The sequence below is a fragment of the Convolutriloba macropyga genome, unplaced genomic scaffold (genome assembly GCF_964194025.1).
Source record: "Convolutriloba macropyga unplaced genomic scaffold, txConMacr16.3 SCAFFOLD_1419, whole genome shotgun sequence".
NCBI lineage: Eukaryota > Metazoa > Xenacoelomorpha > Acoela > Convolutidae > Convolutriloba > Convolutriloba macropyga.
In genome coordinates this window covers 41,696-51,540 of record NW_027450658.1, presented here as the reverse complement: position 1 = coordinate 51,540, position 9,845 = coordinate 41,696, and the positions used below count along the sequence as shown (strand labels likewise).

General features: G+C 34.3%; 1 long non-coding RNA gene across 1 annotated transcript; it reads right to left on the bottom strand.

Moving 5' to 3' along the window:
• Positions 1–7,667: 7,667 nt before the first annotated feature.
• LOC142356067 (uncharacterized) lies at positions 7,668–9,072 on the bottom strand. Its single transcript, XR_012761354.1, has 2 exons — positions 8,978–9,072; positions 7,668–8,544 (listed from the first exon to the last, which is right to left on the bottom strand). It is a non-coding gene; the product is annotated as an uncharacterized LOC142356067 (long non-coding RNA).
• Between the last annotated feature and the right edge of the window lie 773 nt (positions 9,073–9,845).

Below are 9,845 nucleotides of genomic sequence, written 5' to 3'. Positions count from 1 at the left end.
AGGGGGGATTTAGAGAACTCCACGAAGATATCCCCAATTGTAGAAGGTATATTGGGGGTAAACAGGATAAGCTGACGGGACTAATACAAATTTTTGCTCAGCAGCAAGCTGTGGTCGTCAAAACACCCTTGGTATTTGCGGTATAAAGGTCACTAATAATATCTGCGACCTAAAATGGGACGGCAGTTGCACCAGAAATACGGCAGGGGCAAATTATCACTTGTTCACATTCTGGGGTTGTAATGGACTACAATCAAAACACCCAAAAAATTTTATTCAAGCATTAGAACATATTCCCGCTCAGTTTGGGCTTCACACAACAAACTCTATTGGCATAACCCACCCCCGACACATGGCTGTGCTGGGGTCATATTCAGGTCAGAGGTCAACATTCCCAAAGATGTAGATGGAGGTTCGATGAGGAGACGATGGCTACAAGAAAGCCAGCTCTGGTTTCAGGCTGCAAAAATACGACACCAGACAACAATTCCTAGTCCAGCATTGACCAAATCTGACCCACAAAAGCAAGAGAAAAGTCGGAACCAAGCACATAGAAAACATTGAGAATCCAATTAAATAAAAACCAGATCTTGAAACAATTCCTCTGTATATGTATAGGTTAAACCACTCACGTGCACATTTTAAAAAGCAGAAAGTCTGCCAGAAGTTAAAATGACAGAAGTTCCTATATTCTTAGCCACAGGTTTGACTTCTGTCATTTTTCGTCATTTTCAAACGTCCAAGTTTCGTGTTTTAAGCCAGGTTACGTTTCTCTACAAAAGTCACTTCAAAGTTCAGAGAGAATCTATGGAAGTCAACTTGGGGCTATCTATATAGCAACTTCTGGTATTTTGACTTCTAGCACTGCAGAATTTTGGCACTTATAACGGGCACAGGTACAAAGGTGGGTGTTTAAAGCATGTTTACACATTGGATTTGATTTAAAGGTGTCAGAATTCATTCAGCTTTATTGAGGCATAAAAATGACAACTGGTCTTAACTCTCAAAATTAGTCACCTCATCAAAAAACCTTTCTGTTATATTTTAATTGCTCTCAAATGAAGTTTGTAGAAATTATATTAGTCCTGTGGTCTTTTTTATGCGATTTTCCCTCTGACCCATTTGACTTCTCTTCTTCAAAAACGGGATTAACAGGTAACGCTCTGCAGACATTAAGTTCTCTTAGAGCTTTGAGCTTTACTATACTCTAAGTATGCGATTCACCAAAACTTTTTTGAGGAGACATTATCATAGTGAGGAGGGTGGTTCTTAATCTTAAAAGCTGACCCCGAACCCCAATTTTCATCATGAATTCATGCAACGGTTGCAACCGAAAACTTTGAATGTCAAAGAATTCAATAGTGTTACAACATTTGGTGGTCTCCAAAAAAAGATTGATAATTTAATGTAAATTGTGGTTATCGCATAACTGGCGCACCTTCCAAAACTTTATCAATGAAGACATCTTCAAAAACAGTAGTGCTATACTAAAACTAATGAATTATCGATATGAATCTTCTTTAATAGCAAAAAGACGACAAAAATATAAAACAACCAATTTTGCGAAATTTAGAAAAAATTCCAAAATTATTCTTTGAAACCATGTAGTACAACGATTGCTAAACTATTTTTTCTTTGGAATGTTGCGATACTAAATAGATATCAAATATTTAATTGAAAAATAAAAATGACACCAAGTTGAATTAACCATAAACAAAGAGAGAGAGAGAGAGAAAGAGAGAGAGAGAGAGAGAGAGAGAGAGATATGAGAGAGGTGATATCAAACCTCAATTTAAAAAAGTAGTTATAGACATTTTGTATAATTTGCCATGTCAAGAAAACCTGTTAGAACGGACCAAACTTCTGGTCAACAAATCTCCGGTATTCTTGCTTTACTCATTAAATCGGTAGTATCACTTTCCGAATAATTGTAATGAACAATTTTGAAATTTGAGTAAAATTCCTTTTTGTTCATTAAAAACAAATGATTAACCTGTTATTATTCTGGGCACTTTCCATTTCAAAAAACAACATATAATTCCAATTATATATTGCTCCTTATTCTAAAATAAGGAATAGATTCCAAGGTCTAAATTCAAATAGTGGACAAGTTAGAACAAAGAAAATTTTTTTATTGAATCCAGAATATTCAATATTTTCAAGAAAACTTCAATATTTCCTTGTCTCTGAAGAAATTTAATGTAATTGTTGGAGACAATATAATTGGCGCATTCTTCCGACAAATCATGAATGAATACATCCTAAAAATTAGGTTAAAATCTTTTGAATGCTATATTTACACAACTGACTGCATTAGAACATATCCCCGCTCAGTTTGGGCTTCACACAACAAATTCTATTGGCATAATCTACCCCCGACACATGGCTGTGCTGGGGTCATATTCAGATCAGAGGTTAACATTCCCAAAGATGTAGATGGAGGTTCGATGAGGAGACGATGGCTACAAGAAAGCCAGCTCTGTTTTCAGGCTACAAAAATACGACACCAGACTCCTAGTCCGGTGTTAACCAAATCTGACCCACAAAAGCAAGAGAAAAATCGGAACCAAGCACTTAGAAAACATTGAGAATCCAATTAAATAAAAACCAGATCTTGAAAAAATTCCTCTGTTTATGTATAGGTTAAACCACTCACGTGCACATTTTAAAAAGCAGAAAGTCAGCCAGAAGATAAAATGACAGAAGTTCCTATATACTTAGCTACAGGTTTGACTTCTATCATTTTTCGTCATTTTCAAACGTCCAAGTTTCGTGTTTTAAGCAAGGTTACGTTTTTCTGCAAAAGTCAGTTCGAAATTCAGAGAGAGTCTTTGGAAGTCAACTTGGGGCTATCTATATAGCAACTTCTGGTATTTTGACTTCTAGCACTGCAGAATTTTGGCACTTATAACGGGCACAGGTACAAAGGTGGGTGTTTAAAGCATGTTTACACATTGGATTTGATTTAAAGGTGTCAGAATTCATTCAGCTTTATTGAGGCATAAAAATGACAACTGGTCTTAACTCTCAAAATTAGTCACCTCATCAAAAACCTTTCTGTTATATTTTAATTGCTCTCAAATGAAGTTTGTAGAAATTATATTAGTCCTGTGGTCTTTTTTATGCGATTTTCCCTCTGACCCATTTGACTTCTCTTCTTCAAAAACGGGATTAACAGGTAACGCTCTGCAGACATTAAGTTCTCTTAGAGCTTTGAGCTTTACTATACTCTAAGTATGCGATTCACCAAAACTTTTTTGAGGAGACATTATCATAGTGAGGAGGGTGGTTCTTAATCTTAAAAGCTGACCCCGAACCCCAATTTTCATCATGAATTCATGCAACGGTTGCAACCGAAAACTTTGAATGTCAAAGAATTCAATAGTGTTACAAAATTTGGTGGTCTCCAAAAAAAGATTGATAATTTAATGTAAATTGTGGTTATCGCATAACTGGCGCACCTTCCAAAACTTTATCAATGAAGACATCTTCAAAAACAGTAGTGCTATACTAAAACTAATGAATTATCGATATGAATCTTCTTTAATAGCAAAAAGACGACAAAAATATAAAACAACCAATTTTGCGAAATTTAGAAAAAATTCCAAAATTATTCTTTGAAACCATGTAGTACAACGATTGCTAAACTATTTTTTCTTTGGAATGTTGCGATACTAAATAGATATCAAATATTTAATTGAAAAATAAAAATGACACCAAGTTGAATTAACCATAAACAAAGAGAGAGAGAAAGAGAGAGAGAGAGAGATATGAGAGAGGTGATATGAAACCTCAATTTAAAAAAGTAGTTATCGACATTTTGTATAATTTGCCATGTCAAGAAAACCTGTTAGAACGGACCAAACTTCTGGTCAACAAATCTCCGGTATTCTTGCTTTACTCATTAAATCGGTAGTATCACTTTCCGAATAATTGTAATGAACAATTTTGAAATTTGAGTAAAATTCCTTTTTGTTCATTAAAAACAAATGATTAACCTGGTATTATTCTAGGCACTTTCCATTTCAAAAAAAAACATATAATTCCAATTATATATTGCTCCTTATTCTAAAATAAGGAATAGATTCCAAGGTCTAAATTCAAATAGTGGACAAGTTAGAACAAAGAAATTTTTTTTTTATTGAATCCAGAATATTCAACATTTTCAAGAAAACTTCAGTATTTCCTTGTCTCTGAAGAAAATTAATGTAATTGTTGGAGACGATATAATTGGCGCATTCTGCCGACAAATCATGAATGAATACATCCTAAAAATTAGTTTAAAATCTTTTGAATGCTATATTTACACAACTGACTTCTCAATAAAAATAGTCGGATCTTTTCCGTTTGTGTCCCCCCAGCTTAGTGGGCGCATATTATTTGCACCCACTCCCCCGACGCACGTGCCATATTTTTATATAAATATTTACTATGTAATGACACGTGCTCTGAAACTGGGGACGCATAACGTAATGGGGGGCACAAACGGAATAGATCCAAATCGTCTTCGATATCAAAAAGAGCGACACAAATGAAAAACAACAACTTTTGGAAATATTGTAGTGCAACGATCGTTACATTATACTTTCTTTGAAAATGTTGGAACACTAAAGGTTCATACAGGGAACAATGCCTCTAAAGCTAGAATGAATCTGGATGATTCGAACAAGGAAAAATCAAAAGAGCTGAAAAAAAATTAAAAATGAAATTGACACCAAGTTGAATCACTCATAAAAGAGAGATAGAGAGAGAAGCGATATGAAACCTCAATTTAAATAAAAATTAGCTATCATTTTTTTTAGTTCCATTTGCCATCTAAAAATTAAACCTGTTAAAAGGGACCAAACTTCTGGTCACCAAATTTTCGGCCATCTTGCGTTACTAGTTACATGGCTATCACTTCACGGATGATTGTAATGATATTTCCGATTTAATAAAACTCCGTTATGTTAAATGAAAACTGGAGATTAATGCGTTTTTCTTCTCGACACTTTCAGTTTAAAAAAACAGCACATAAATCCAATTTCATATTTTTTAACAATAATAGTTTAGTTTATGCTCAGTTGGAGAGTTTGGTAATAAATTTGGTTTTCCTTGCACATCAAAATAAATCCATTGAAAAATAAGATGACTTTTTCTCTAGTTGATCTGATACTTAGGACACAGTTTATCTCTCTTTTAGGAAATGGAGGTTCTTTAGAGATCAATAATGCACTTCAATAAGCAATTTTAAGATCGTAGCAATTCATTTTGTCTCATTAACAGGGGAAATAATTGAGAATATTTTTCATATTGATCCAATTAATACGAAATGCCCTTTTAATTGGACTTAAAGTTTACTCGACAAATTTCAATTTTTCAATGTAAAAAATGCCTGAAAAATGAATTCCCTTTAATATTGAATTTAGATACTAAACAAATAGTTGTTTTCCCTTAAAACCGAGAGAACCCTCAATTTTAGAGTCAATTCATGCATTCCACAATTGATAATTAAGTGACAAGTAGTATTGACAAAATCATTGTTGAGTTTATGCAAAACAGTCACTGCAAATTTAAACAGTTTACACAACATTGCTCTCCCATAGCAATTCTAAAGTTTGAAAAATATTGAACAGAAACCAAAGATTAAATTTAAACAGTTGACAAACTAGAACGCAGAATTTCCTTTCAATCTTCAGAATAATCAGTATTTTTAAAAGGCAGCTATAATGGTTGACATGGAGACCTACGAAGCGCAAGAGGGAACGTTTCACAGTCATAAAGCCAAGAAACAACCTTCGAGAAAGAGAGAATGTGACAAAAATAACCGTTTGATAGAACCAATACCTACACTTAAAAGGCATTTCTTCAAAATTTTGGTTGAAGAAAGTTGTTGATCTTCAAGCTCAGATTTCAATGATTTCTCTTGTTTTTTCGAGAACGATCAATTTTTTGGTTGTAAAACAATAAAAACAACATGAAAATTGATACGCCCAAATTAAATAGTTTTTGCTTTTTCAACTTCTGTCAATCGCTTTAACCAACGAAGCATGCAAAACAACTTAAATTATCACTGCTGTTGATCTGAAAAAAATCAGGAAAAACAAACGACAAAAATGCACAAAGCAAAAACAAGAAATGTTTCCAAAACCTTAAACGCGTCTTATAAACAGAAAAGACAAGACTTTCAAAGAAAACCAAGGCCAATGTTTCAACATATCGCTTGGTCAAATTGTTACCATTATTTTCTTATCTCTCTGTGAAAGTAAATAGAACAGTTAAAAAAAAACTTAAAAGGTTCAAAATTGGGCAAAAAGGTATTTGGAAAAACATTTTAAACAAAGAATGCTGCAGAAGTAACCACTCAAGGCTCTTTAAAATGGGAAATTCAAAATTGTTTTTAATTTATAGAAGTACTAAAGTTCAATGTTCCTATAATTATATTTTCTATATATAAAGGCTATGCTAACTTTATTATTGTCGTATCAGTGCTAAGTAATTTGAAGTTGCTGTAAAGCCCTAAATTCAAGGCGAATTGGTTATTTTTGACGTTTTTGAACCAAAAACTGTTAAGCTTCTTTCGGTTTCAGCATTTTTTCAAATTATTTTGTCAAATGGTCATTCAATTGGTGTTTGTCAAAACTCATAGGGGTCATATGCATGCAAAAAAGTCTGGAAATATCTGTTTTTGAGGTATATGTTTTGGTAGAGACAAACTTTAGTCGGATTTTTTTCGCAGCGGTCGACGACGTCTGCGGCAAAGGCGACAGCATCGAAGAAGCGTGAGATAGAAAATTATCAGCGGCAAAGTGTTATTTCCATATATCACCAGTATAAATGGATCAAAGTGAACAATTCCCACTTTCGAAAGCAAATTTCTCATTTACGTGGAGGTAACTGGGCAAGGCCTAGAAACTATGATTACCATTAAAGCTGGTGCTTTAAAAAATAGATTAAGAAATGGCCTCCTCAACACTGGGTGAAAATTGGCAGGTGGTTCAATTTTGTGATTCAATTTTGCAGCAAAACGTTTCCGTAGCAATCCCAACCTGGTACTAAACTTTTGAGCTTAACCCGTTGAACAATTTGGTGCAAACTATGAAGCATTATACTTACACTTTCTCGTACCTAACTTTTTAACACAACCTATTATTGGAACACAAGACGTGATAAAATGCTATGACATGAGATATCAGTTAGAGTTATATGATTTTTGGGCGAAAGGTTTTTGCGTCACTCAAAAAAATCAGACTCAGCACTTCACATTTCATTCCCATAATTTTCTGGGTTTTTGTCACCGTGCGTTTTTTACCAAACAAATGTAAAATGACACGAGCAAGTTTAAGAGTGTAACTCCTTCGTTTATTTGCCAAACCTCCAACGAAGGGCGCAAAAATTGATGGAAAAAATGGAGCCGTATTAGAAGAAAGTGTAACAACCGTTTAAAGTAAGATAAGCAAAAGGTTCAGAGTTTAAAAATTGTGCTACTTGAATTGTGCCTCCAGTCTGTATGTGATATTGCTCGAAGTCATCACTTAATTAGAGAACTGTCAAAAAATATTTCACTATGCGCGTCATGAGAGCGGCTGTTATGGCACATGTGGAAAGGGATGGAAAGTTAAAATCAGGAACTTTGCTCAAATCAATTTACCAAACTGGGTGTGAATCAAGGCTCTAATTAATACTGATGAAATAAACAATAATGAATTAAAACACAAGATAAACTTGCACTTTTTTCAAATTCGCAGGTTTGTGAAAATCGAACAAAGCCCATGTAATCGAACAAAGCCATGGCTTCAATTCTCTTAGCATCTCAGTACTCGACATTTGGTTAGACTCTCAATTGGAAATTTGATCCATTCTTTTTCACCCCTCTCCCAGCTTACGCAGTAACTATCTATCACATAATTTGTGGCTGGCAAGAGAGATCTGAAAATGTCTCAAATAAAGAAACACGTCATCGTTTTGACAAAATCGTAGGTACCTAAGTTGAAAATATCACGTAATAAAGGAGATGAGAAGCATAGAATGGGAGCTGCCCTTTAAAAACTATTAAGTGAGTTTTTTGAAACATGTAAATAACTCAGACTATAACACTAAGGTTAGATATCTACATGCTCTAAAATAAATTAATCAGCATTGTTATTAATATAATAATCTTCAAATTGTGGCTGTCCGTTTCCATAGGTAAAAATATAGTGCAAGTTTAAAAATAGTGCGAGTTTTCCATAAACACTACAATTTGCTACCTCTGTTTAAATTTTCCAAACAATTTGAGGAGAAAACGTTCAATAGCAAATGATACATGTCCTTCAAAAGTATGAAAATTAGATCAAACTTTTGCAAAATTTTCTTGATCAGATGGTGCCTCAAGAAACTTTAGCATAACAACAGTTTATTGACGAAGACGGATCGTTTAGATTAATATTGCTCTAATAATTGAGTAAATAAATCTCCTAATAGTAATTTGCACTGACTGGGATACTGGAAATGAGCAAGTGACAGATAGCTTCCGATCAAGCTATCATCATGGAGTGTGATGATGATCAAAGATTGTGCCAGACACTAAAATACAAAGCAGGCAAACATGTGAAAGAATATAAAATTGACACCACGCCGGAAACGTTAGGCATAAACAACAGGAAAATGAGAAACCAGCCCAGAAACTGGTTCGCAACAGATATCCGATGGCAGACGTTACGGCGGGTAATATTGCCTGATTAAAACTAAATTAAATGTTACAATCTATATTTTCATATCAAAAAGTGGATCTTTTCCGTTTGTGCCCCCCCAGCTTAGTGGGCGCATATTATTTGCAACCCCCAGACGCACGTGCCATATTTTCACATAATGATTTACTATGTAATGGCACGTGCTCTGTAACTGGGGGGAGCATAACGTACTGGGGGGGCACAAACGGAAAAGATCCCAAAAAGTTTATTCTATAAAAAAAAGATGAAAGAAAATAGAAGAAAAAACTAAATTGAATATAACCAACCTGGTCTTTTGAGTTTACTGTATGTCTTAAGCTCTAACTAAGCTCTAGTTTAAATGTTTCCAGTTGAAATGTTTGAATTCAATGCTCTTTTTTAATGTTCCAAAATTAGTTTTTTTCTCTTGTCACTGCTGCAAAGCTGAACGAATTGAATATTCGAAAAATTGAATTTAATCATTTTGTTTGAATCTTCAATTTGTTAACGACAATGAAGAAGTAACCTATGAATTTCAGTGCGGTAAAATTATTCCATTTACTTAACTATTCCATTCACTTAACCTCTGCTTTGCGGAGCATAATGTACCCCGAATTTGGAAGTTATCATATATTAAACCACTGTACAAAGGCAAAGGGAGCAAAACAGAACCAAGTTCCTACAGAGGCATTCGTCTGTTATCGTGCATGTACAAGTTGTTTACGGGTATCATTCACCAGCGTTTGCGAATATGGGTCGAGCGAAATCAAATTCTACCATCAAGTCAATATGGTTTCAGACGCAAACTGTCCACAACCGACGCAGTTTCGCGCTTGAAAAAAGCAATCAAGCATTACATCAGCTGCAATGGCAAATACTATGCCTGCTTCATTGACTACGAAAAAGCTTTCAATTTCGTAAATAGGAACCTGCTGCTTACATACTGGCCGTTTAGCTGTCGATGAAAAATTCTATATATCGAAAAGAGAAGTTGAATTTACTAACACCTTTTGTTATCTAGGTGTAATTTTTTCAAGCCCGTTATCTCCCAGTCATTATCTAAAACATCTAATGAACAAAGCTTACCAGTCAGTAGCTTCAATAAACCAAAAATTAAATCTACAGAAGGTCAACTTCAACTCAGCACAACAACTCTTCAATTCAATTGTTTTTCCA